This window comes from Pristiophorus japonicus, unplaced genomic scaffold (assembly GCF_044704955.1).
Source record: "Pristiophorus japonicus isolate sPriJap1 unplaced genomic scaffold, sPriJap1.hap1 HAP1_SCAFFOLD_429, whole genome shotgun sequence".
NCBI lineage: Eukaryota > Metazoa > Chordata > Chondrichthyes > Pristiophoridae > Pristiophorus > Pristiophorus japonicus.
In genome coordinates, this window is record NW_027254190.1 from 317,331 (window position 1) to 339,420 (window position 22,090).

Below are 22,090 nucleotides of genomic sequence, written 5' to 3' on the forward strand. Positions count from 1 at the left end.
CAACATGCTCACGGAAAACAATCATCGCACAGAAAAATCTTTGGCGCTTCCCTTCGATAGCTCAGTTGGTAGAGCGGAGGACTGTAGTGGAATACTCAGCAAAGTCATCCTTAGGTCGCTGGTTCAATTCCGGCTCGAAGGAGCGAGTGTACTTTTGGATTAAGCAGCAATTCGCTCAAACCAGTTCTCATCACTTTATGGTGCATCATGTTGCCACGAAGGAGCAGGACACCACTTTTCTCGTCTCAAACCTGAATGCACTCTGCATCCACCTTCACACAGCTGTTATTCTTGAGCATTTGTGTCTGCTCACCAGCACAGAGTTTTTTTAAATTTCAAAATTTGCATATAAAAATTTGTACAGTCCATTCAAAAGCAGTTCAGTACATTTAGCTGCGGTCAGCAATCCCATACACTACATTTGGGTGCTGACGGCAGTTCCGTTCGATACATTTCCTTGCTTTTCAGTTCAAGTACAATTCGGTACAATATGGGATACATTGTAGTACTGCAGAGCAGCAACACTTCAAAGCACTCAGCACTCCCTTTCAGGCAAAACAAGTTGGCTATCAGTCAGACAGCGCTGTCGCCTGCTCCCTCACACACAGGGCGGCCGCTACTTTCCGGTCACCTCGCTTCCCTTCCACGGTCTCGTGCTCTTCTCGGCTTCTTTCTTCGTTACTGTGGCTTCGCGTCCTGCTGTTGCTCGCTCGCTGCTGCTCCGCAATGTCGATTGGATAAAAGGAGTGGGCCAGTTCTCTGATGGTCGTGGAGCAGCTTGGAGACGAGTGCGAAAAGGCGACTGTGAAGCAAATGAGGGCAACCTGCAAGAAACTACTGGGGAATTAGCTCAAATGGTAGAGCGCTCGCTTAGCATGTGAGAGGTAGTGGGATCGATGCCTGCATTCTCCACACTGCTTTTGGCTCAGAGCAATTCTCCAGAAAGAAATGTGGTCTCACGTGTCACTGAGTTCATGCCAGATGGGTCAAAGCACAGCAAACCTTTTTCTGCCATGTCATAAGCAAGACGTCTTGATTTTTGCAAAGATGGATATATGAGGCGAGAGAAGCCAAAAGAACGACTTGCGAGCATTGATTGCTTTTCTGAGCATTTGACTCAGGACCTTCGATTGAGCAGACTGATATGCTGCCTGCTGCGCGAAGAAGGCACTTGCCATGCAAGCGGCCAGGCAGCACGACCAAGTCGGGCAGCTTGCAAGGTCTTTAAATTCAGAATGCGCAGCTTGCAAAAAATCTGCGAGCCTGATAAGAAGTCAAAGCTACACTCTTGTGATTGTTAGTCACACGCGTTTTCCAGGCTGTAAAGAGTCGCTGGCGGTTGACAGTCCCACCGCGCTGCAGCATGGGCTGGTACTGAAGACCACAGGCCACGCCACGAGTCCAGATGTGTCAACATGCTCACGGAAAACAATCATCGCACAGAAAAATCTTTGGCGCTTCCCTTCGATAGCTCAGTTGGTAGAGCGGAGGACTGTAGTGGAATACTCAGCAAAGTCATCCTTAGGTCGCTGGTTCAATTCCGGCTCGAAGGAGCTAGTGTACTTTTGGATTAAGCAGCAATTCGCTCAAACCAGTTCTCATCACTTTATGGTGCATCATGTTGCCACGAAGGAGCATGACACCACTTTTCTCGTCTCAAACCTGAATGAACTCTGCATCCACCTTCACACAGCTGTTATGCTTGAGCATTTGTGTCTGCTCACCAGCACAGAGTTTTTTTAAATTTCAAAATTTGCATATAAAAATTTGTACAGTCCATTCAAAAGCAGTTCAGTACATTTAGCTGCGGTCAGCAATCCCATACACTACATTTGGGTGCTGATGGCAGTTCCGTTCGATACATTTCCTTGCTTTTCAGTTCAAGTACAATTCGGTACAATATGGGATACATTGTAGTACTGCAGAGCAGCAACACTTCAAAGCACTCAGCACTCCCTTTCAGGCAAAACAAGTTGGCTATCAGTCAGACAGCGCTGTCGCCTGCTCCCTCACACACAGGGCGGCCGCTACTTTCCGGTCACCTCGCTTCCCTTCCACGGTCTCGTGCTCTTCTCGGCTTCTTTCTTCGTTACTGTGGCTTCGCGTCCTGCTGTTGCTCGCTCGCTGCTGCTCCGCAATGTCGATTGGATAAAAGGAGTGGGCCAGTTCTCTGATGGTCGTGGAGCAGCTTGGAGACGAGTGCGAAAAGGCGACTGTGAAGCAAATGAGGGCAACCTGCAAGAAACTACTGGGGAATTAGCTCAAATGGTAGAGCGCTCGCTTAGCATGTGAGAGGTAGTGGGATCGATGCCTGCATTCTCCACACTGCTTTTGGCTCAGAGCAATTCTCCAGAAAGAAATGTGGTCTCACGTGTCACTGAGTTCATGCCAGATGGGTCAAAGCACAGCAAACCTTTTTCTGCCATGTCATAAGCAAGACGTCTTGATTTTTGCAAAGATGGATATATGAGGCGAGAGAAGCCAAAAGAACGACTTGCGAGCATTGATTGCTTTTCTGAGCATTTGACTCAGGACCTTCGATTGAGCAGACTGATATGCTGCCTGCTGCGCGAAGAAGGCACTTGCCATGCAAGCGGCCAGGCAGCACGACCAAGTCGGGCAGCTTGCAAGGTCTTTAAATTCAGAATGCGCAGCTTGCAAAAAATCTGCGAGCCTGATAAGAAGTCAAAGCTACACTCTTGTGATTGTTAGTCACACGCGTTTTCCAGGCTGTAAAGAGTCGCTGGCGGTTGACAGTCCCACCGCGCTGCAGCATGGGCTGGTACTGAAGACCACAGGCCACGCCACGAGTCCAGATGTGTCAACATGCTCACGGAAAACAATCATCGCACAGAAAAATCTTTGGCGCTTCCCTTCGATAGCTCAGTTGGTAGAGCGGAGGACTGTAGTGGAATACTCAGCAAAGTCATCCTTAGGTCGCTGGTTCAATTCCGGCTCGAAGGAGCTAGTGTACTTTTGGATTAAGCAGCAATTCGCTCAAACCAGTTCTCATCACTTTATGGTGCATCATGTTGCCACGAAGGAGCATGACACCACTTTTCTCGTCTCAAACCTGAATGAACTCTGCATCCACCTTCACACAGCTGTTATGCTTGAGCATTTGTGTCTGCTCACCAGCACAGAGTTTTTTTAAATTTCAAAATTTGCATATAAAAATTTGTACAGTCCATTCAAAAGCAGTTCAGTACATTTAGCTGCGGTCAGCAATCCCATACACTACATTTGGGTGCTGACGGCAGTTCCGTTCGATACATTTCCTTGCTTTTCAGTTCAAGTACAATTCGGTACAATATGGGATACATTGTAGTACATTCAACAAACTGCAGAGCAGCAACACTTCAAAGCACTCAGCACTCCCTTTCAGGCAAAACAAGTTGGCTATCAGTCAGACAGCGCTGTCGCCTGCTCCCTCACACACAGGGCGGCCGCTACTTTCCGGTCACCTCGCTTCCCTTCCACGGTCTCGTGCTCTTCTCGGCTTCTTTCTTCGTTACTGTGGCTTCGCGTCCTGCTGTTGCTCGCTCGCTGCTGCTCCGCAATGTCGATTGGATACAAGGAGTGGGCCAGTTCTCTGATGGTCGTGGAGCAGCTTGGAGACGAGTGCGAAAAGGCGACTGTGAAGCAAATGAGGTCAACCTGCAAAAAGCTACTGGGGAATTAGCTCAAATGGTAGAGCGCTCGCTTAGCATGTGAGAGGTAGCGGGATCGATGCCTGCATTCTCCACTCTGCTTTTGGCTCAGAGCAATTCTCCAGAAAGAAATGTGGTCTCACGTGTCACTGAGTTCATGCCAGATGGGTCAAAGCACAGCAAACCTTTTTCTGCCATGTCATAAGCAAGACGTCTTGATTTTTGCAAAGATGGATATATGAGGCGAGAGAAGCCAAAAGAACGACTTGCGAGCATTGATTGCTTTTCTGAGCATTTGACTCAGGACCTTCGATTGAGCAGACTGATATGCTGCCTGCTGCGCGAAGAAGGCACTTGCCATGCAAGCGGCCAGGCAGCACGACCAAGTCGGGCAGCTTGCAAGGTCTTTAAATTCAGAATGCGCAGCTTGCAAAAAATCTGCGAGCCTGATAAGAAGTCAAAGCTACACTCTTGTGATTGTTAGTCACACGCGTTTTCCAGGCTGTAAAGAGTAGCTGGCGGTTGACAGTCCCACCGCGCTGCAGCATGGGCTGGTACTGAAGACGCACAGGCCACGCCACGAGTCCAGATGCGTCAACATGCTCACGGAAAACAATCATCGCACAGAAAAATCTTTGGCGCTTCCTTTCGATAGCTCAGTTGGTAGAGCGGAGGACTGTAGTGGAATACTCAGCAAAGTCATCCTTAGGTCGCTGGTTCAATTCCGGCTCGAAGGAGCGAGTGTACTTTTGGATTAAGCAGCAATTCGCTCAAACCAGTTCTCATCACTTTATGGTGCATCATGTTGCCACGAAGGAGCAGGACACCACTTTTCTCGTCTCAAACCTGAATGCACTCTGCATCCACCTTCACACAGCTGTTATGCTTGAGCATTTGTGTCTGCTCACCAGCACAGAGTTTTTTTAAATTTCAAAATTTGCATATAAAAATTTGTGCAGTCCATTCAAAAGCAGTTCAGTACATTTAGCTGCGGTCAGCAATCCCATACACTACATTTGGGTGCTGACGGCAGTTCCGTTCGATACATTTCCTTGCTTTTCAGTTCAAGTACAATTCGGTACAATATGGGATACATTGTAGTACATTCAACAAACTGCAGAGCAGCAACACTTCAAAGCACTCAGCACTCCCTTTCAGGCAAAACAAGTTGGCTATCAGTCAGACAGCGCTGTCGCCTGCTCCCTCACACACAGGGCGGCCGCTACTTTCCGGTCACCTCGCTTCCCTTCCACGGTCTCGTGCTCTTCTCGGCTTCTTTCTTCGTTACTGTGGCTTCGCGTCCTGCTGTTGCTCGCTCGCTGCTGCTCCGCAATTTCGATTGGATACAAGGAGTGGGCCAGTTCTCTGATGGTCGTGGAGCAGCTTGGAGACGAGTGCGAAAAGGCGACTGTGAAGCAAATGAGGGCAACCTGCAAGAAACTACTGGGGAATTAGCTCAAATGGTAGAGCGCTCGCTTAGCATGTGAGAGGTAGTGGGATCGATGCCTGCATTCTCCACACTGCTTTTGGCTCAGAGCAATTCTCCAGAAAGAAATGTGGTCTCACGTGTCACTGAGTTCATGCCAGATGGGTCAAAGCACAGCAAACCTTTTTCTGCCATGTCATAAGCAAGACGTCTTGATTTTTGCAAAGATGGATATATGAGGCGAGAGAAGCCAAAAGAACGACTTGCGAGCATTGATTGCTTTTCTGAGCATTTGACTCAGGACCTTCGATTGAGCAGACTGATATGCTGCCTGCTGCGCGAAGAAGGCACTTGCCATGCAAGCGGCCAGGCAGCACGACCAAGTCGGGCAGCTTGCAAGGTCTTTAAATTCAGAATGCGCAGCTTGCAAAAAATCTGCGAGCCTGATAAGAAGTCAAAGCTACACTCTTGTGATTGTTAGTCACACGCGTTTTCCAGGCTGTAAAGAGTCGCTGGCGGTTGACAGTCCCACCGCGCTGCAGCATGGGCTGGTACTGAAGACCACAGGCCACGCCACGAGTCCAGATGTGTCAACATGCTCACGGAAAACAATCATCGCACAGAAAAATCTTTGGCGCTTCCCTTCGATAGCTCAGTTGGTAGAGCGGAGGACTGTAGTGGAATACTCAGCAAAGTCATCCTTAGGTCGCTGGTTCAATTCCGGCTCGAAGGAGCTAGTGTACTTTTGGATTAAGCAGCAATTCGCTCAAACCAGTTCTCATCACTTTATGGTGCATCATGTTGCCACGAAGGAGCATGACACCACTTTTCTCGTCTCAAACCTGAATGAACTCTGCATCCACCTTCACACAGCTGTTATGCTTGAGCATTTGTGTCTGCTCACCAGCACAGAGTTTTTTTAAATTTCAAAATTTGCATATAAAAATTTGTACAGTCCATTCAAAAGCAGTTCAGTACATTTAGCTGCGGTCAGCAATCCCATACACTACATTTGGGTGCTGACGGCAGTTCCGTTCGATACATTTCCTTGCTTTTCAGTTCAAGTACAATTCGGTACAATATGGGATACATTGTAGTACATTCAACAAACTGCAGAGCAGCAACACTTCAAAGCACTCAGCACTCCCTTTCAGGCAAAACAAGTTGGCTATCAGTCAGACAGCGCTGTCGCCTGCTCCCTCACACACAGGGCGGCCGCTACTTTCCGGTCACCTCGCTTCCCTTCCACGGTCTCGTGCTCTTCTCGGCTTCTTTCTTCGTTACTGTGGCTTCGCGTCCTGCTGTTGCTCGCTCGCTGCTGCTCCGCAATGTCGATTGGATACAAGGAGTGGGCCAGTTCTCTGATGGTCGTGGAGCAGCTTGGAGACGAGTGCGAAAAGGCGACTGTGAAGCAAATGAGGTCAACCTGCAAAAAGCTAATGGGGAATTAGCTCAAATGGTAGAGCGCTCGCTTAGTATGTGAGAGGTAGCGGGATCGATGCCTGCATTCTCCACTCTGCTTTTGGCTCAGAGCAATTCTCCAGAAAGAAATGTGGTCTCACGTGTCACTGAGTTCATGCCAGATGGGTCAAAGCACAGCAAACCTTTTTCTGCCATGTCATAAGCAAGACGTCTTGACTTTTGCAAAGATGGATATATGAGGCGAGAGAAGCCAAAAGAACGACTTGCGAGCATTGATTGCTTTTCTGAGCATTTGACTCAGGACCTTCGATTGAGCAGACTGATATGCTGCCTGCTGCGCGAAGAAGGCACTTGCCATGCAAGCGGCCAGGCAGCACGACCAAGTCGGGCAGCTTGCAAGGTCTTTAAATTCAGAATGCGCAGCTTGCAAAAAATCTGCGAGCCTGATAAGAAGTCAAAGCTACACTCTTGTGATTGTTAGTCACACGCGTTTTCCAGGCTGTAAAGAGTAGCTGGCGGTTGACAGTCCCACCGCGCTGCAGCATGGGCTGGTACTGAAGACGCACAGGCCACGCCACGAGTCCAGATGCGTCAACATGCTCACGGAAAACAATCATCGCACAGAAAAATCTTTGGCGCTTCCTTTCGATAGCTCAGTTGGTAGAGCGGAGGACTGTAGTGGAATACTCAGCAAAGTCATCCTTAGGTCGCTGGTTCAATTCCGGCTCGAAGGAGCGAGTGTACTTTTGGATTAAGCAGCAATTCGCTCAAACCAGTTCTCATCACTTTATGGTGCATCATGTTGCCACGAAGGAGCAGGACACCACTTTTCTCGTCTCAAACCTGAATGCACTCTGCATCCACCTTCACACAGCTGTTATGCTTGAGCATTTGTGTCTGCTCACCAGCACAGAGTTTTTTTAAATTTCAAAATTTGCATATAAAAATTTGTGCAGTCCATTCAAAAGCAGTTCAGTACATTTAGCTGCGGTCAGCAATCCCATACACTACATTTGGGTGCTGACGGCAGTTCCGTTCGATACATTTCCTTGCTTTTCAGTTCAAGTACAATTCGGTACAATATGGGATACATTGTAGTACATTCAACAAACTGCAGAGCAGCAACACTTCAAAGCACTCAGCACTCCCTTTCAGGCAAAACAAGTTGGCTATCAGTCAGACAGCGCTGTCGCCTGCTCCCTCACACACAGGGCGGCCGCTACTTTCCGGTCACCTCGCTTCCCTTCCACGGTCTCGTGCTCTTCTCGGCTTCTTTCTTCGTTACTGTGGCTTCGCGTCCTGCTGTTGCTCGCTCGCTGCTGCTCCGCAATGTCGATTGGATACAAGGAGTGGGCCAGTTCTCTGATGGTCGTGGAGCAGCTTGGAGACGAGTGCGAAAAGGCGACTGTGAAGCAAATGAGGGCAACCTGCAAGAAGCTACTGGGGAATTAGCTCAAATGGTAGAGAGCTCGCTTAGCATGTGAGAAGTAGTGGGATCGATGCCTGCATTCTCCACTCTGCTTTTGGCTCAGAGCAATTCTCCAGAAAGAAATGTGGTCTCACGTGTCACTGAGTTCATGCCAGATGGGTCAAAGCACAGCAAACCTTTTTCTGCCATGTCATAAGCAAGACGTCTTGATTTTTGCAAAGATGGATATATGAGGCGAGAGAAGCCAAAAGAACGACTTGCGAGCATTGATTGCTTTTCTGAGCATTTGACTCAGGACCTTCGATTGAGCAGACTGATATGCTGCCTGCTGCGCGAAGAAGGCACTTGCCATGCAAGCGGCCAGGCAGCACGACCAAGTCGGGCAGCTTGCAAGGTCTTTAAATTCAGAATGCGCAGCTTGCAAAAAATCTGCGAGCCTGATAAGAAGTCAAAGCTACACTCTTGTGATTGTTAGTCACACGCGTTTTCCAGGCTGTAAAGAGTCGCTGGCGGTTGACAGTCCCACCGCGCTGCAGCATGGGCTGGTACTGAAGACGCACAGGCCACGCCACGAGTCCAGATGCGTCAACATGCTCACGGAAAACAATCATCGCACAGAAAAATCTTTGGCGCTTCCCTTCGATAGCTCAGTTGGTAGAGCGGAGGACTGTAGTGGAATACTCAGCAAAGTCATCCTTAGGTCGCTGGTTCAATTCCGGCTCGAAGGAGCGAGTGTACTTTTGGATTAAGCAGCAATTCGCTCAAACCAGTTCTCATCACTTTATGGTGCATCATGTTGCCACGAAGGAGCAGGACACACTTTTCTCGTCTCAAACCTGAATGCACTCTGCATCCACCTTCACACAGCTGTTATTCTTGAGCATTTGTGTCTGCTCACCAGCACAGAGTTTTTTTAAATTTCAAAATTTGCATATAAAAATTTGTACAGTCCATTCAAAAGCAGTTCAGTACATTTAGCTGCGGTCAGCAATCCCATACACTACATTTGGGTGCTGACGGCAGTTCCGTTCGATACATTTCCTTGCTTTTCAGTTCAAGTACAATTCGGTACAATATGGGATACATTGTAGTACTGCAGAGCAGCAACACTTCAAAGCACTCAGCACTCCCTTTCAGGCAAAACAAGTTGGCTATCAGTCAGACAGCGCTGTCGCCTGCTCCCTCACACACAGGGCGGCCGCTACTTTCCGGTCACCTCGCTTCCCTTCCACGGTCTCGTGCTCTTCTCGGCTTCTTTCTTCGTTACTGTGGCTTCGCGTCCTGCTGTTGCTCGCTCGCTGCTGCTCCGCAATGTCGATTGGATACAAGGAGTGGGCCAGTTCTCTGATGGTCGTGGAGCAGCTTGGAGACGAGTGCGAAAAGGCGACTGTGAAGCAAATGAGGGCAACCTGCAAGAAACTACTGGGGAATTAGCTCAAATGGTAGAGCGCTCGCTTAGCATGTGAGAGGTAGTGGGATCGATGCCTGCATTCTCCACACTGCTTTTGGCTCAGAGCAATTCTCCAGAAAGAAATGTGGTCTCACGTGTCACTGAGTTCATGCCAGATGGGTCAAAGCACAGCAAACCTTTTTCTGCCATGTCATAAGCAAGACGTCTTGATTTTTGCAAAGATGGATATATGAGGCGAGAGAAGCCAAAAGAACGACTTGCGAGCATTGATTGCTTTTCTGAGCATTTGACTCAGGACCTTCGATTGAGCAGACTGATATGCTGCCTGCTGCGCGAAGAAGGCACTTGCCATGCAAGCGGCCAGGCAGCACGACCAAGTCGGGCAGCTTGCAAGGTCTTTAAATTCAGAATGCGCAGCTTGCAAAAAATCTGCGAGCCTGATAAGAAGTCAAAGCTACACTCTTGTGATTGTTAGTCACACGCGTTTTCCAGGCTGTAAAGAGTCGCTGGCGGTTGACAGTCCCACCGCGCTGCAGCATGGGCTGGTACTGAAGACCACAGGCCACGCCACGAGTCCAGATGTGTCAACATGCTCACGGAAAACAATCATCGCACAGAAAAATCTTTGGCGCTTCCCTTCGATAGCTCAGTTGGTAGAGCGGAGGACTGTAGTGGAATACTCAGCAAAGTCATCCTTAGGTCGCTGGTTCAATTCCGGCTCGAAGGAGCTAGTGTACTTTTGGATTAAGCAGCAATTCGCTCAAACCAGTTCTCATCACTTTATGGTGCATCATGTTGCCACGAAGGAGCATGACACCACTTTTCTCGTCTCAAACCTGAATGAACTCTGCATCCACTTTCACACAGCTGTTATGCTTGAGCATTTGTGTCTGCTCACCAGCACAGAGTTTTTTTAAATTGCAAAATTTGCATATAAAAATTTGTACAGTCCATTCAAAAGCAGTTCAGTACATTTAGCTGCGGTCAGCAATCCCATACACTACATTTGGGTGCTGACGGCAGTTCCGTTCGATACATTTCCTTGCTTTTCAGTTCAAGTACAATTCGGTACAATATGGGATACATTGTAGTACATTCAACAAACTGCAGAGCAGCAACACTTCAAAGCACTCAGCACTCCCTTTCAGGCAAAACAAGTTGGCTATCAGTCAGACAGCGCTGTCGCCTGCTCCCTCACACACAGGGCGGCCGCTACTTTCCGGTCACCTCGCTTCCCTTCCACGGTCTCGTGCTCTTCTCGGCTTCTTTCTTCGTTACTGTGGCTTCGCGTCCTGCTGTTGCTCGCTCGCTGCTGCTCCGCAATGTCGATTGGATACAAGGAGTGGGCCAGTTCTCTGATGGTCGTGGAGCAGCTTGGAGACGAGTGCGAAAAGGCGACTGTGAAGCAAATGAGGGCAACCTGCAAGAAGCTACTGGGGAATAAGCTCAAATGGTAGAGCGCTCGCTTAGCATGTGAGATGTAGCGGGATCGATGCCTGCATTCTCCACTCTGCTTTTGGCTCAGAGCAATTCTCCAGAAAGAAATGTGGTCTCACGTGTCACTGAGTTCATGCCAGATGGGTCAAAGCACAGCAAACCTTTTTCTGCCATGTCATAAGCAAGACGTCTTGATTTTTGCAAAGATGGATATATGAGGCGAGAGAAGCCAAAAGAACGACTTGCGAGCATTGATTGCTTTTCTGAGCATTTGACTCAGGACCTTCGATTGAGCAGACTGATATGCTGCCTGCTGCGCGAAGAAGGCACTTGCCATGCAAGCGGCCAGGCAGCACGACCAAGTCGGGCAGCTTGCAAGGTCTTTAAATTCAGAATGCGCAGCTTGCAAAAAATCTGCGAGCCTGATAAGAAGTCAAAGCTACACTCTTGTGATTGTTAGTCACACGCGTTTTCCAGGCTGTAAAGAGTAGCTGGCGGTTGACAGTCCCACCGCGCTGCAGCATGGGCTGGTACTGAAGACGCACAGGCCACGCCACGAGTCCAGATGCGTCAACATGCTCACGGAAAACAATCATCGCACAGAAAAATCTTTGGCGCTTCCCTTCGATAGCTCAGTTGGTAGAGCGGAGGACTGTAGTGGAATACTCAGCAAAGTCATCCTTAGGTCGCTGGTTCAATTCCGGCTCGAAGGAGCGAGTGTACTTTTGGATTAAGCAGCAATTCGCTCAAACCAGTTCTCATCACTTTATGGTGCATCATGTTGCCACGAAGGAGCAGGACACCACTTTTCTCGTCTCAAACCTGAATGCACTCTGCATCCACCTTCACACAGCTGTTATGCTTGAGCATTTGTGTCTGCTCACCAGCACAGAGTTTTTTTAAATTTCAAAATTTGCATATAAAAATTTGTGCAGTCCATTCAAAAGCAGTTCAGTACATTTAGCTGCGGTCAGCAATCCCATCCACTACATTTGGGTGCTGACGGCAGTTCCGTTCGATACATTTCCTTGCTTTTCAGTTCAAGTACAATTCGGTACAATATGGGATACATTGTAGTACATTCAACAAACTGCAGAGCAGCAACACTTCAAAGCACTCAGCACTCCCTTTCAGGCAAAACAAGTTGGCTATCAGTCAGACAGCGCTGTCGCCTGCTCCCTCACACACAGGGCGGCCGCTACTTTCCGGTCACCTCGCTTCCCTTCCACGGTCTCGTGCTCTTCTCGGCTTCTTTCTTCGTTACTGTGGCTTCGCGTCCTGCTGTTGCTCGCTCGCTGCTGCTCCGCAATGTCGATTGGATACAAGGAGTGGGCCAGTTCTCTGATGGTCGTGGAGCAGCTTGGAGACGAGTGCGAAAAGGCGACTGTGAAGCAAATGAGGGCAACCTGCAAGAAGCTACTGGGGAATTAGCTCAAATGGTAGAGCGCTCGCTTAGCATGTGAGAGGTAGTGGGATCGATGCCTGCATTCTCCACTCTGCTTTTGGCTCAGAGCAATTCTCCAGAAAGAAATGTGGTCTCACGTGTCACTGAGTTCATGCCAGATGGGTCAAAGCACAGCAAACCTTTTTCTGCCATGTCATAAGCAAGACGTCTTGATTTTTGCAAAGATGGATATATGAGGCGAGAGAAGCCAAAAGAACGACTTGCGAGCATTGATTGCTTTTCTGAGCATTTGACTCAGGACCTTCGATTGAGCAGACTGATATGCTGCCTGCTGCGCGAAGAAGGCACTTGCCATGCAAGCGGCCAGGCAGCACGACCAAGTCGGGCAGCTTGCAAGGTCTTTAAATTCAGAATGCGCAGCTTGCAAAAAATCTGCGAGCCTGATAAGAAGTCAAAGCTACACTCTTGTGATTGTTAGTCACACGCGTTTTCCAGGCTGTAAAGAGTCGCTGGCGGTTGACAGTCCCACCGCGCTGCAGCATGGGCTGGTACTGAAGACGCACAGGCCACGCCACGAGTCCAGATGCGTCAACATGCTCACGGAAAACAATCATCGCACAGAAAAATCTTTGGCGCTTCCCTTCGATAGCTCAGTTGGTAGAGCGGAGGACTGTAGTGGAATACTCAGCAAAGTCATCCTTAGGTCGCTGGTTCAATTCCGGCTCGAAGGAGCGAGTGTACTTTTGGATTAAGCAGCAATTCGCTCAAACCAGTTCTCATCACTTTATGGTGCATCATGTTGCCACGAAGGAGCAGGACACCACTTTTCTCGTCTCAAACCTGAATGCACTCTGCATCCACCTTCACACAGCTGTTATTCTTGAGCATTTGTGTCTGCTCACCAGCACAGAGTTTTTTTAAATTTCAAAATTTGCATATAAAAATTTGTACAGTCCATTCAAAAGCAGTTCAGTACATTTAGCTGCGGTCAGCAATCCCATACACTACATTTGGGTGCTGACGGCAGTTCCGTTCGATACATTTCCTTGCTTTTCAGTTCAAGTACAATTCGGTACAATATGGGATACATTGTAGTACTGCAGAGCAGCAACACTTCAAAGCACTCAGCACTCCCTTTCAGGCAAAACAAGTTGGCTATCAGTCAGACAGCGCTGTCGCCTGCTCCCTCACACACAGGGCGGCCGCTACTTTCCGGTCACCTCGCTTCCCTTCCACGGTCTCGTGCTCTTCTCGGCTTCTTTCTTCGTTACTGTGGCTTCGCGTCCTGCTGTTGCTCGCTCGCTGCTGCTCCGCAATGTCGATTGGATACAAGGAGTGGGCCAGTTCTCTGATGGTCGTGGAGCAGCTTGGAGACGAGTGCGAAAAGGCGACTGTGAAGCAAATGAGGGCAACCTGCAAGAAGCTACTGGGGAATTAGCTCAAATGGTAGAGCGCTCGCTTAGCATGTGAGAGGTAGTGGGATCGATGCCTGCATTCTCCACTCTGCTTTTGGCTCAGAGCAATTCTCCAGAAAGAAATGTGGTCTCACGTGTCACTGAGTTCATGCCAGATGGGTCAAAGCACAGCAAACCTTTTTCTGCCATGTCATAAGCAAGACGTCTTGATTTTTGCAAAGATGGATATATGAGGCGAGAGAAGCCAAAAGAACGACTTGCGAGCATTGATTGCTTTTCTGAGCATTTGACTCAGGACCTTCGATTGAGCAGACTGATATGCTGCCTGCTGCGCGAAGAAGGCACTTGCCATGCAAGCGGCCAGGCAGCACGACCAAGTCGGGCAGCTTGCAAGGTCTTTAAATTCAGAATGCGCAGCTTGCAAAAAATCTGCGAGCCTGATAAGAAGTCAAAGCTACACTCTTGTGATTGTTAGTCACACGCGTTTTCCAGGCTGTAAAGAGTCGCTGGCGGTTGACAGTCCCACCGCGCTGCAGCATGGGCTGGTACTGAAGACGCACAGGCCACGCCACGAGTCCAGATGCGTCAACATGCTCACGGAAAACAATCATCGCACAGAAAAATCTTTGGCGCTTCCCTTCGATAGCTCAGTTGGTAGAGCGGAGGACTGTAGTGGAATACTCAGCAAAGTCATCCTTAGGTCGCTGGTTCAATTCCGGCTCGAAGGAGCGAGTGTACTTTTGGATTAAGCAGCAATTCGCTCAAACCAGTTCTCATCACTTTATGGTGCATCATGTTGCCACGAAGGAGCAGGACACCACTTTTCTCGTCTCAAACCTGAATGCACTCTGCATCCACCTTCACACAGCTGTTATTCTTGAGCATTTGTGTCTGCTCACCAGCACAGAGTTTTTTTAAATTTCAAAATTTGCATATAAAAATTTGTACAGTCCATTCAAAAGCAGTTCAGTACATTTAGCTGCGGTCAGCAATCCCATACACTACATTTGGGTGCTGACGGCAGTTCCGTTCGATACATTTCCTTGCTTTTCAGTTCAAGTACAATTCGGTACAATATGGGATACATTGTAGTACTGCAGAGCAGCAACACTTCAAAGCACTCAGCACTCCCTTTCAGGCAAAACAAGTTGGCTATCAGTCAGACAGCGCTGTCGCCTGCTCCCTCACACACAGGGCGGCCGCTACTTTCCGGTCACCTCGCTTCCCTTCCACGGTCTCGTGCTCTTCTCGGCTTCTTTCTTCGTTACTGTGGCTTCGCGTCCTGCTGTTGCTCGCTCGCTGCTGCTCCGCAATGTCGATTGGATAAAAGGAGTGGGCCAGTTCTCTGATGGTCGTGGAGCAGCTTGGAGACGAGTGCGAAAAGGCGACTGTGAAGCAAATGAGGGCAACCTGCAAGAAACTACTGGGGAATTAGCTCAAATGGTAGAGCGCTCGCTTAGCATGTGAGAGGTAGTGGGATCGATGCCTGCATTCTCCACACTGCTTTTGGCTCAGAACAATTCTCCAGAAAGAAATGTGGTCTCACGTGTCACTGAGTTCATGCCAGATGGGTCAAAGCACAGCAAACCTTTTTCTGCCATGTCATAAGCAAGACGTCTTGATTTTTGCAAAGATGGATATATGAGGCGAGAGAAGCCAAAAGAACGACTTGCGAGCATTGATTGCTTTTCTGAGCATTTGACTCAGGACCTTCGATTGAGCAGACTGATATGCTGCCTGCTGCGCGAAGAAGGCACTTGCCATGCAAGCGGCCAGGCAGCACGACCAAGTCGGGCAGCTTGCAAGGTCTTTAAATTCAGAATGCGCAGCTTGCAAAAAATCTGCGAGCCTGATAAGAAGTCAAAGCTACACTCTTGTGATTGTTAGTCACACGCGTTTTCCAGGCTGTAAAGAGTCGCTGGCGGTTGACAGTCCCACCGCGCTGCAGCATGGGCTGGTACTGAAGACCACAGGCCACGCCACGAGTCCAGATGTGTCAACATGCTCACGGAAAACAATCATCGCACAGAAAAATCTTTGGCGCTTCCCTTCGATAGCTCAGTTGGTAGAGCGGAGGACTGTAGTGGAATACTCAGCAAAGTCATCCTTAGGTCGCTGGTTCAATTCCGGCTCGAAGGAGCTAGTGTACTTTTGGATTAAGCAGCAATTCGCTCAAACCAGTTCTCATCACTTTATGGTGCATCATGTTGCCACGAAGGAGCATGACACCACTTTTCTCGTCTCAAACCTGAATGAACTCTGCATCCACATTCACACAGCTGTTATGCTTGAGCATTTGTGTCTGCTCACCAGCACAGAGTTTTTTTAAATTTCAAAATTTGCATATAAAAATTTGTACAGTCCATTCAAAAGCAGTTCAGTACATTTAGCTGCGGTCAGCAATCCCATACACTACATTTGGGTGCTGACGGCAGTTCCGTTCGATACATTTCCTTGCTTTTCAGTTCAAGTACAATTCGGTACAATATGGGATACATTGTAGTACATTCAACAAACTGCAGAGCAGCAACACTTCAAAGCACTCAGCACTCCCTTTCAGGCAAAACAAGTTGGCTATCAGTCAGACAGCGCTGTCGCCTGCTCCCTCACACACAGGGCGGCCGCTACTTTCCGGTCACCTCGCTTCCCTTCCACGGTCTCGTGCTCTTCTCGGCTTCTTTCTTCGTTACTGTGGCTTCGCGTCCTGCTGTTGCTCGCTCGCTGCTGCTCCGCAATGTCGATTGGATACAAGGAGTGGGCCAGTTCTCTGATGGTCGTGGAGCAGCTTGGAGACGAGTGCGAAAAGGCGACTGTGAAGCAAATGAGGTCAACCTGCAAAAAGCTACTGGGGAATTAGCTCAAATGGTAGAGCGCTCGCTTAGCATGTGAGAGGTAGCGGGATCGATGCCTGCATTCTCCACTCTGCTTTTGGCTCAGAGCAATTCTCCAGAAAGAAATGTGGTCTCACGTGTCACTGAGTTCATGCCAGATGGGTCAAAGCACAGCAAACCTTTTTCTGCCATGTCATAAGCAAGACGTCTTGATTTTTGCAAAGATGGATATATGAGGCGAGAGAAGCCAAAAGAACGACTTGCGAGCATTGATTGCTTTTCTGAGCATTTGACTCAGGACCTTCGATTGAGCAGACTGATATGCTGCCTGCTGCGCGAAGAAGGCACTTGCCATGCAAGCGGCCAGGCAGCACGACCAAGTCGGGCAGCTTGCAAGGTCTTTAAATTCAGAATGCGCAGCTTGCAAAAAATCTGCGAGCCTGATAAGAAGTCAAAGCTACACTCTTGTGATTGTTAGTCACACGCGTTTTCCAGGCTGTAAAGAGTAGCTGGCGGTTGACAGTCCCACCGCGCTGCAGCATGGGCTGGTACTGAAGACCACAGGCCACGCCACGAGTCCAGATGCGTCAACATGCTCACGGAAAACAATCATCGCACAGAAAAATCTTTGGCGCTTCCTTTCGATAGCTCAGTTGGTAGAGCGGAGGACTGTAGTGGAATACTCAGCAAAGTCATCCTTAGGTCGCTGGTTCAATTCCGGCTCGAAGGAGCGAGTGTACTTTTGGATTAAGCAGCAATTCGCTCAAACCAGTTCTCATCACTTTATGGTGCATCATGTTGCCACGAAGGAGCAGGACACCACTTTTCTCGTCTCAAACCTGAATGCACTCTGCATCCACCTTCACACAGCTGTTATGCTTGAGCATTTGTGTCTGCTCACCAGCACAGAGTTTTTTTAAATTTCAAAATTTGCATATAAAAATTTGTGCAGTCCATTCAAAAGCAGTTCAGTACATTTAGCTGCGGTCAGCAATCCCATACACTACATTTGGGTGCTGACGGCAGTTCCGTTCGATACATTTCCTTGCTTTTCAGTTCAAGTACAATTCGGTACAATATGGGATACATTGTAGTACATTCAACAAACTGCAGAGCAGCAACACTTCAAAGCACTCAGCACTCCCTTTCAGGCAAAACAAGTTGGCTATCAGTCAGACAGCGCTGTCGCCTGCTCCCTCACACACAGGGCGGCCGCTACTTTCCGGTCACCTCGCTTCCCTTCCACGGTCTCGTGCTCTTCTCGGCTTCTTTCTTCGTTACTGTGGCTTCGCGTCCTGCTGTTGCTCGCTCGCTCGCTGCTCCGCAATGTCGATTGGATACAAGGAGTGGGCCAGTTCTCTGATGGTCGTGGAGCAGCTTGGAGACGAGTGCGAAAAGGCGACTGTGAAGCAAATGAGGGCAACCTGCAAGAAGCTACTGGGGAATTAGCTCAAATGGGAGAGCGCTCGCTTAGCATGTGAGAGGTAGTGGGATCGATGCCTGCATTCTCCACTCTGCTTTTGGCTCAGAGCAATTCTCCAGAAAGAAATGTGGTCTCACGTGTCACTGAGTTCATGCCAGATGGGTCAAAGCACAGCAAATCTTTTTCTGCCATGTCATAAGCAAGACGTCTTGATTTTTGCAAAGATGGATATATGAGGCGAGAGAAGCCAAAAGAACGACTTGCGAGCATTGATTGCTTTTCTGAGCATTTGACTCAGGACCTTCGATTGAGCAGACTGATATGCTGCCTGCTGCACGAAGAAGGCACTTGCCATGCAAGCGGCCAGGCAGCACGACCAAGTCGGGCAGCTTGCAAGGTCTTTAAATTCAGAATGCGCAGCTTGCAAAAAATCTGCGAGCCTGATAAGAAGTCAAAGCTACACTCTTGTGATTGTTAGTCACACGCGTTTTCCAGGCTGTAAAGAGTCGCTGGCGGTTGACAGTCCCACCGCGCTGCAGCATGGGCTGGTACTGAAGACGCACAGGCCACGCCACGAGTCCAGATGCGTCAACATGCTCACGGAAAACAATCATCGCACAGAAAAATCTTTGGCGCTTCCCTTCGATAGCTCAGTTGGTAGAGCGGAGGACTGTAGTGGAATACTCAGCAAAGTCATCCTTAGGTCGCTGGTTCAATTCCGGCTCGAAGGAGCGAGTGTACTTTTGGATTAAGCAGCAATTCGCTCAAACCAGTTCTCATCACTTTATGGTGCATCATGTTGCCACGAAGGAGCAGGACACACTTTTCTCGTCTCAAACCTGAATGCACTCTGCATCCACCTTCACACAGCTGTTATTCTTGAGCATTTGTGTCTGCTCACCAGCACAGAGTTTTTTTAAATTTCAAAATTTGCATATAAAAATTTGTACAGTCCATTCAAAAGCAGTTCAGTACATTTAGCTGCGGTCAGCAATCCCATACACTACATTTGGGTGCTGACGGCAGTTCCGTTCGATACATTTCCTTGCTTTTCAGTTCAAGTACAATTCGGTACAATATGGGATACATTGTAGTACTGCAGAGCAGCAACACTTCAAAGCACTCAGCACTCCCTTTCAGGCAAAACAAGTTGGCTATCAGTCAGACAGCGCTGTCGCCTGCTCCCTCACACACAGGGCGGCCGCTACTTTCCGGTCACCTCGCTTCCCTTCCACGGTCTCGTGCTCTTCTCGGCTTCTTTCTTCGTTACTGTGGCTTCGCGTCCTGCTGTTGCTCGCTCGCTGCTGCTCCGCAATGTCGATTGGATACAAGGAGTGGGCCAGTTCTCTGATGGTCGTGGAGCAGCTTGGAGACGAGTGCGAAAAGGCGACTGTGAAGCAAATGAGGGCAACCTGCAAGAAACTACTGGGGAATTAGCTCAAATGGTAGAGCGCTCGCTTAGCATGTGAGAGGTAGTGGGATCGATGCCTGCATTCTCCACACTGCTTTTGGCTCAGAGCAATTCTCCAGAAAGAAATGTGGTCTCACGTGTCACTGAGTTCATGCCAGATGGGTCAAAGCACAGCAAACCTTTTTCTGCCATGTCATAAGCAAGACGTCTTGATTTTTGCAAAGATGGATATATGAGGCAAGAGAAGCCAAAAGAATGACTTGCGAGCATTGATTGCTTTTCTGAGCATTTGACTCAGGACCTTCGATTGAGCAGACTGATATGCTGCCTGCTGCGCGAAGAAGGCACTTGCCATGCAAGCGGCCAGGCAGCACGACCAAGTCGGGCAGCTTGCAAGGTCTTTAAATTCAGAATGCGCAGCTTGCAAAAAATCTGCGAGCCTGATAAGAAGTCAAAGCTACACTCTTGTGATTGTTAGTCACACGCGTTTTCCAGGCTGTAAAGAGTCGCTGGCGGTTGACAGTCCCACCGCGCTGCAGCATGGGCTGGTACTGAAGACCACAGGCCACGCCACGAGTCCAGATGCGTCAACATGCTCACGGAAAACAATCATCGCACAGAAAAATCTTTGGCGCTTCCCTTCGATAGCTCAGTTGGTAGAGCGGAGGACTGTAGTGGAATACTCAGCAAAGTCATCCTTAGGTCGCTGGTTCAATTCCGGCTCGAAGGAGCGAGTGTACTTTTGGATGAAGCAGCAATTCGCTCAAACCAGTTCTCATCACTTTATGGTGCATCATGTTGCCACGAAGGAGCAGGACACCACTTTTCTCGTCTCAAACCTGAATGCACTCTGCATCCACCTTCACACAGCTGTTATGCTTGAGCATTTGTGTCTGCTCACCAGCACAGAGTTTTTTTAAATTTCAAAATTTGCATATAAAAATTTGTACAGTCCATTCAAAAGCAGTTCAGTACATTTAGCTGCGGTCAGCAATCCCATACACTACATTTGGGTGCTGACGGCAGTTCCGTTCGATACATTTCCTTGCTTTTCAGTTCAAGTACAATTCGGTACAATATGGGATACATTGTAGTACATTCAACAAACTGCAGAGCAGCAACACTTCAAAGCACTCAGCACTCCCTTTCAGGCAAAACAAGTTGGCTATCAGTCAGACAGCGCTGTCGCCTGCTCCCTCACACACAGGGCGGCCGCTACTTTCCGGTCACCTCGCTTCCCTTCCACGGTCTCGTGCTCTTCTCGGCTTCTTTCTTCGTTACTGTGGCTTCGCGTCCTGCTGTTGCTCGCTCGCTGCTGCTCCGCAATGTCGATTGGATACAAGGAGTGGGCCAGTTCTCTGATGGTCGTGGAGCAGCTTGGAGACGAGTGCGAAAAGGCGACTGTGAAGCAAATGAGGTCAACCTGCAAGAAGCTACTGGGGAATTAGCTCAAATGGTAGAGCGCTCGCTTAGCATGTGAGAGGTAGCGGGATCGATGCCTGCATTCTCCACTCTGCTTTTGGCTCAGAGCAATTCTCCAGAAAGAAATGTGGTCTCACGTGTCACTGAGTTCATGCCAGATGGGTCAAAGCACAGCAAACCTTTTTCTGCCATGTCATAAGCAAGACGTCTTGATTTTTGCAAAGATGGATATATGAGGCGAGAGAAGCCAAAAGAACGACTTGCGAGCATTGATTGCTTTTCTGAGCATTTGACTCAGGACCTTCGATTGAGCAGACTGATATGCTGCCTGCTGCGCGAAGAAGGCACTTGCCATGCAAGCGGCCAGGCAGCACGACCAAGTCGGGCAGCTTGCAAGGTCTTTAAATTCAGAATGCGCAGCTTGCAAAAAATCTGCGAGCCTGATAAGAAGTCAAAGCTACACTCTTGTGATTGTTAGTCACACGCGTTTTCCAGGCTGTAAAGAGTAGCTGGCGGTTGACAGTCCCACCGCGCTGCAGCATGGGCTGGTACTGAAGACGCACAGGCCACGCCACGAGTCCAGATGCGTCAACATGCTCACGGAAAACAATCATCGCACAGAAAAATCTTTGGCGCTTCCCTTCGATAGCTCAGTTGGTAGAGCGGAGGACTGTAGTGGAATACTCAGCAAAGTCATCCTTAGGTCGCTGGTTCAATTCCGGCTCGAAGGAGCGAGTGTACTTTTGGATGAAGCAGCAATTCGCTCAAACCAGTTCTCATCACTTTATGGTGCATCATGTTGCCACGAAGGAGCAGGACACCACTTTTCTCGTCTCAAACCTGAATGCACTCTGCATCCACCTTCACACAGCTGTTATGCTTGAGCATTTGTGTCTGCTCACCAGCACAGAGTTTTTTTAAATTTCAAAATTTGCATATAAAAATTTGTGCAGTCCATTCAAAAGCAGTTCAGTACATTTAGCTGCGGTCAGCAATCCCATACACTACATTTGGGTGCTGACGGCAGTTCCGTTCGATACATTTCCTTGCTTTTCAGTTCAAGTACAATTCGGTACAATATGGGATACATTGTAGTACATTCAACAAACTGCAGAGCAGCAACACTTCAAAGCACTCAGCACTCCCTTTCAGGCAAAACAAGTTGGCTATCAGTCAGACAGCGCTGTCGCCTGCTCCCTCACACACAGGGCGGCCGCTACTTTCCGGTCACCTCGCTTCCCTTCCACGGTCTCGTGCTCTTCTCGGCTTCTTTCTTCGTTACTGTGGCTTCGCGTCCTGCTGTTGCTCGCTCGCTGCTGCTCCGCAATGTCGATTGGATACAAGGAGTGGGCCAGTTCTCTGATGGTCGTGGAGCAGCTTGGAGACGAGTGCGAAAAGGCGACTGTGA

General features: G+C 48.9%; 16 non-coding genes across 16 annotated transcripts; all 16 read left to right on the forward strand.

Annotated features, from left to right (window-relative positions):
• The first annotated feature begins 50 nt into the window (after window positions 1-50).
• Window positions 51-142, forward strand: trnay-gua (transfer RNA tyrosine (anticodon GUA)). The gene is given in 2 exon segments: window positions 51-87; window positions 107-142. It is a non-coding gene; the product is annotated as a tRNA-Tyr (tRNA).
• Window positions 143-1,461: 1,319 nt separating this feature from the next.
• On the forward strand, window positions 1,462-1,553 carry trnay-gua (transfer RNA tyrosine (anticodon GUA)). Its single transcript is given in 2 exon segments — window positions 1,462-1,498; window positions 1,518-1,553. It is a non-coding gene; the product is annotated as a tRNA-Tyr (tRNA).
• A 1,319-nt stretch (window positions 1,554-2,872) lies between these two features.
• trnay-gua (transfer RNA tyrosine (anticodon GUA)) lies at window positions 2,873-2,964 on the forward strand. The gene is given in 2 exon segments: window positions 2,873-2,909; window positions 2,929-2,964. It is a non-coding gene; the product is annotated as a tRNA-Tyr (tRNA).
• Window positions 2,965-4,295: 1,331 nt separating this feature from the next.
• On the forward strand, window positions 4,296-4,387 carry trnay-gua (transfer RNA tyrosine (anticodon GUA)). Its single transcript is given in 2 exon segments — window positions 4,296-4,332; window positions 4,352-4,387. It is a non-coding gene; the product is annotated as a tRNA-Tyr (tRNA).
• A 1,330-nt stretch (window positions 4,388-5,717) lies between these two features.
• trnay-gua (transfer RNA tyrosine (anticodon GUA)) lies at window positions 5,718-5,809 on the forward strand. The gene is given in 2 exon segments: window positions 5,718-5,754; window positions 5,774-5,809. It is a non-coding gene; the product is annotated as a tRNA-Tyr (tRNA).
• A 1,331-nt stretch (window positions 5,810-7,140) lies between these two features.
• On the forward strand, window positions 7,141-7,232 carry trnay-gua (transfer RNA tyrosine (anticodon GUA)). Its single transcript is given in 2 exon segments — window positions 7,141-7,177; window positions 7,197-7,232. It is a non-coding gene; the product is annotated as a tRNA-Tyr (tRNA).
• Window positions 7,233-8,563: 1,331 nt separating this feature from the next.
• trnay-gua (transfer RNA tyrosine (anticodon GUA)) lies at window positions 8,564-8,655 on the forward strand. The gene is given in 2 exon segments: window positions 8,564-8,600; window positions 8,620-8,655. It is a non-coding gene; the product is annotated as a tRNA-Tyr (tRNA).
• Window positions 8,656-9,973: 1,318 nt separating this feature from the next.
• On the forward strand, window positions 9,974-10,065 carry trnay-gua (transfer RNA tyrosine (anticodon GUA)). The gene is given in 2 exon segments: window positions 9,974-10,010; window positions 10,030-10,065. It is a non-coding gene; the product is annotated as a tRNA-Tyr (tRNA).
• A 1,331-nt stretch (window positions 10,066-11,396) lies between these two features.
• Window positions 11,397-11,488, forward strand: trnay-gua (transfer RNA tyrosine (anticodon GUA)). Its single transcript is given in 2 exon segments — window positions 11,397-11,433; window positions 11,453-11,488. It is a non-coding gene; the product is annotated as a tRNA-Tyr (tRNA).
• Window positions 11,489-12,819: 1,331 nt separating this feature from the next.
• trnay-gua (transfer RNA tyrosine (anticodon GUA)) lies at window positions 12,820-12,911 on the forward strand. The gene is given in 2 exon segments: window positions 12,820-12,856; window positions 12,876-12,911. It is a non-coding gene; the product is annotated as a tRNA-Tyr (tRNA).
• A 1,320-nt stretch (window positions 12,912-14,231) lies between these two features.
• Window positions 14,232-14,323, forward strand: trnay-gua (transfer RNA tyrosine (anticodon GUA)). The gene is given in 2 exon segments: window positions 14,232-14,268; window positions 14,288-14,323. It is a non-coding gene; the product is annotated as a tRNA-Tyr (tRNA).
• A 1,319-nt stretch (window positions 14,324-15,642) lies between these two features.
• On the forward strand, window positions 15,643-15,734 carry trnay-gua (transfer RNA tyrosine (anticodon GUA)). Its single transcript is given in 2 exon segments — window positions 15,643-15,679; window positions 15,699-15,734. It is a non-coding gene; the product is annotated as a tRNA-Tyr (tRNA).
• A 1,330-nt stretch (window positions 15,735-17,064) lies between these two features.
• Window positions 17,065-17,156, forward strand: trnay-gua (transfer RNA tyrosine (anticodon GUA)). Its single transcript is given in 2 exon segments — window positions 17,065-17,101; window positions 17,121-17,156. It is a non-coding gene; the product is annotated as a tRNA-Tyr (tRNA).
• Window positions 17,157-18,488: 1,332 nt separating this feature from the next.
• On the forward strand, window positions 18,489-18,580 carry trnay-gua (transfer RNA tyrosine (anticodon GUA)). Its single transcript is given in 2 exon segments — window positions 18,489-18,525; window positions 18,545-18,580. It is a non-coding gene; the product is annotated as a tRNA-Tyr (tRNA).
• A 1,318-nt stretch (window positions 18,581-19,898) lies between these two features.
• Window positions 19,899-19,990, forward strand: trnay-gua (transfer RNA tyrosine (anticodon GUA)). The gene is given in 2 exon segments: window positions 19,899-19,935; window positions 19,955-19,990. It is a non-coding gene; the product is annotated as a tRNA-Tyr (tRNA).
• Window positions 19,991-21,321: 1,331 nt separating this feature from the next.
• Window positions 21,322-21,413, forward strand: trnay-gua (transfer RNA tyrosine (anticodon GUA)). Its single transcript is given in 2 exon segments — window positions 21,322-21,358; window positions 21,378-21,413. It is a non-coding gene; the product is annotated as a tRNA-Tyr (tRNA).
• Window positions 21,414-22,090: the final 677 nt, after the last annotated feature.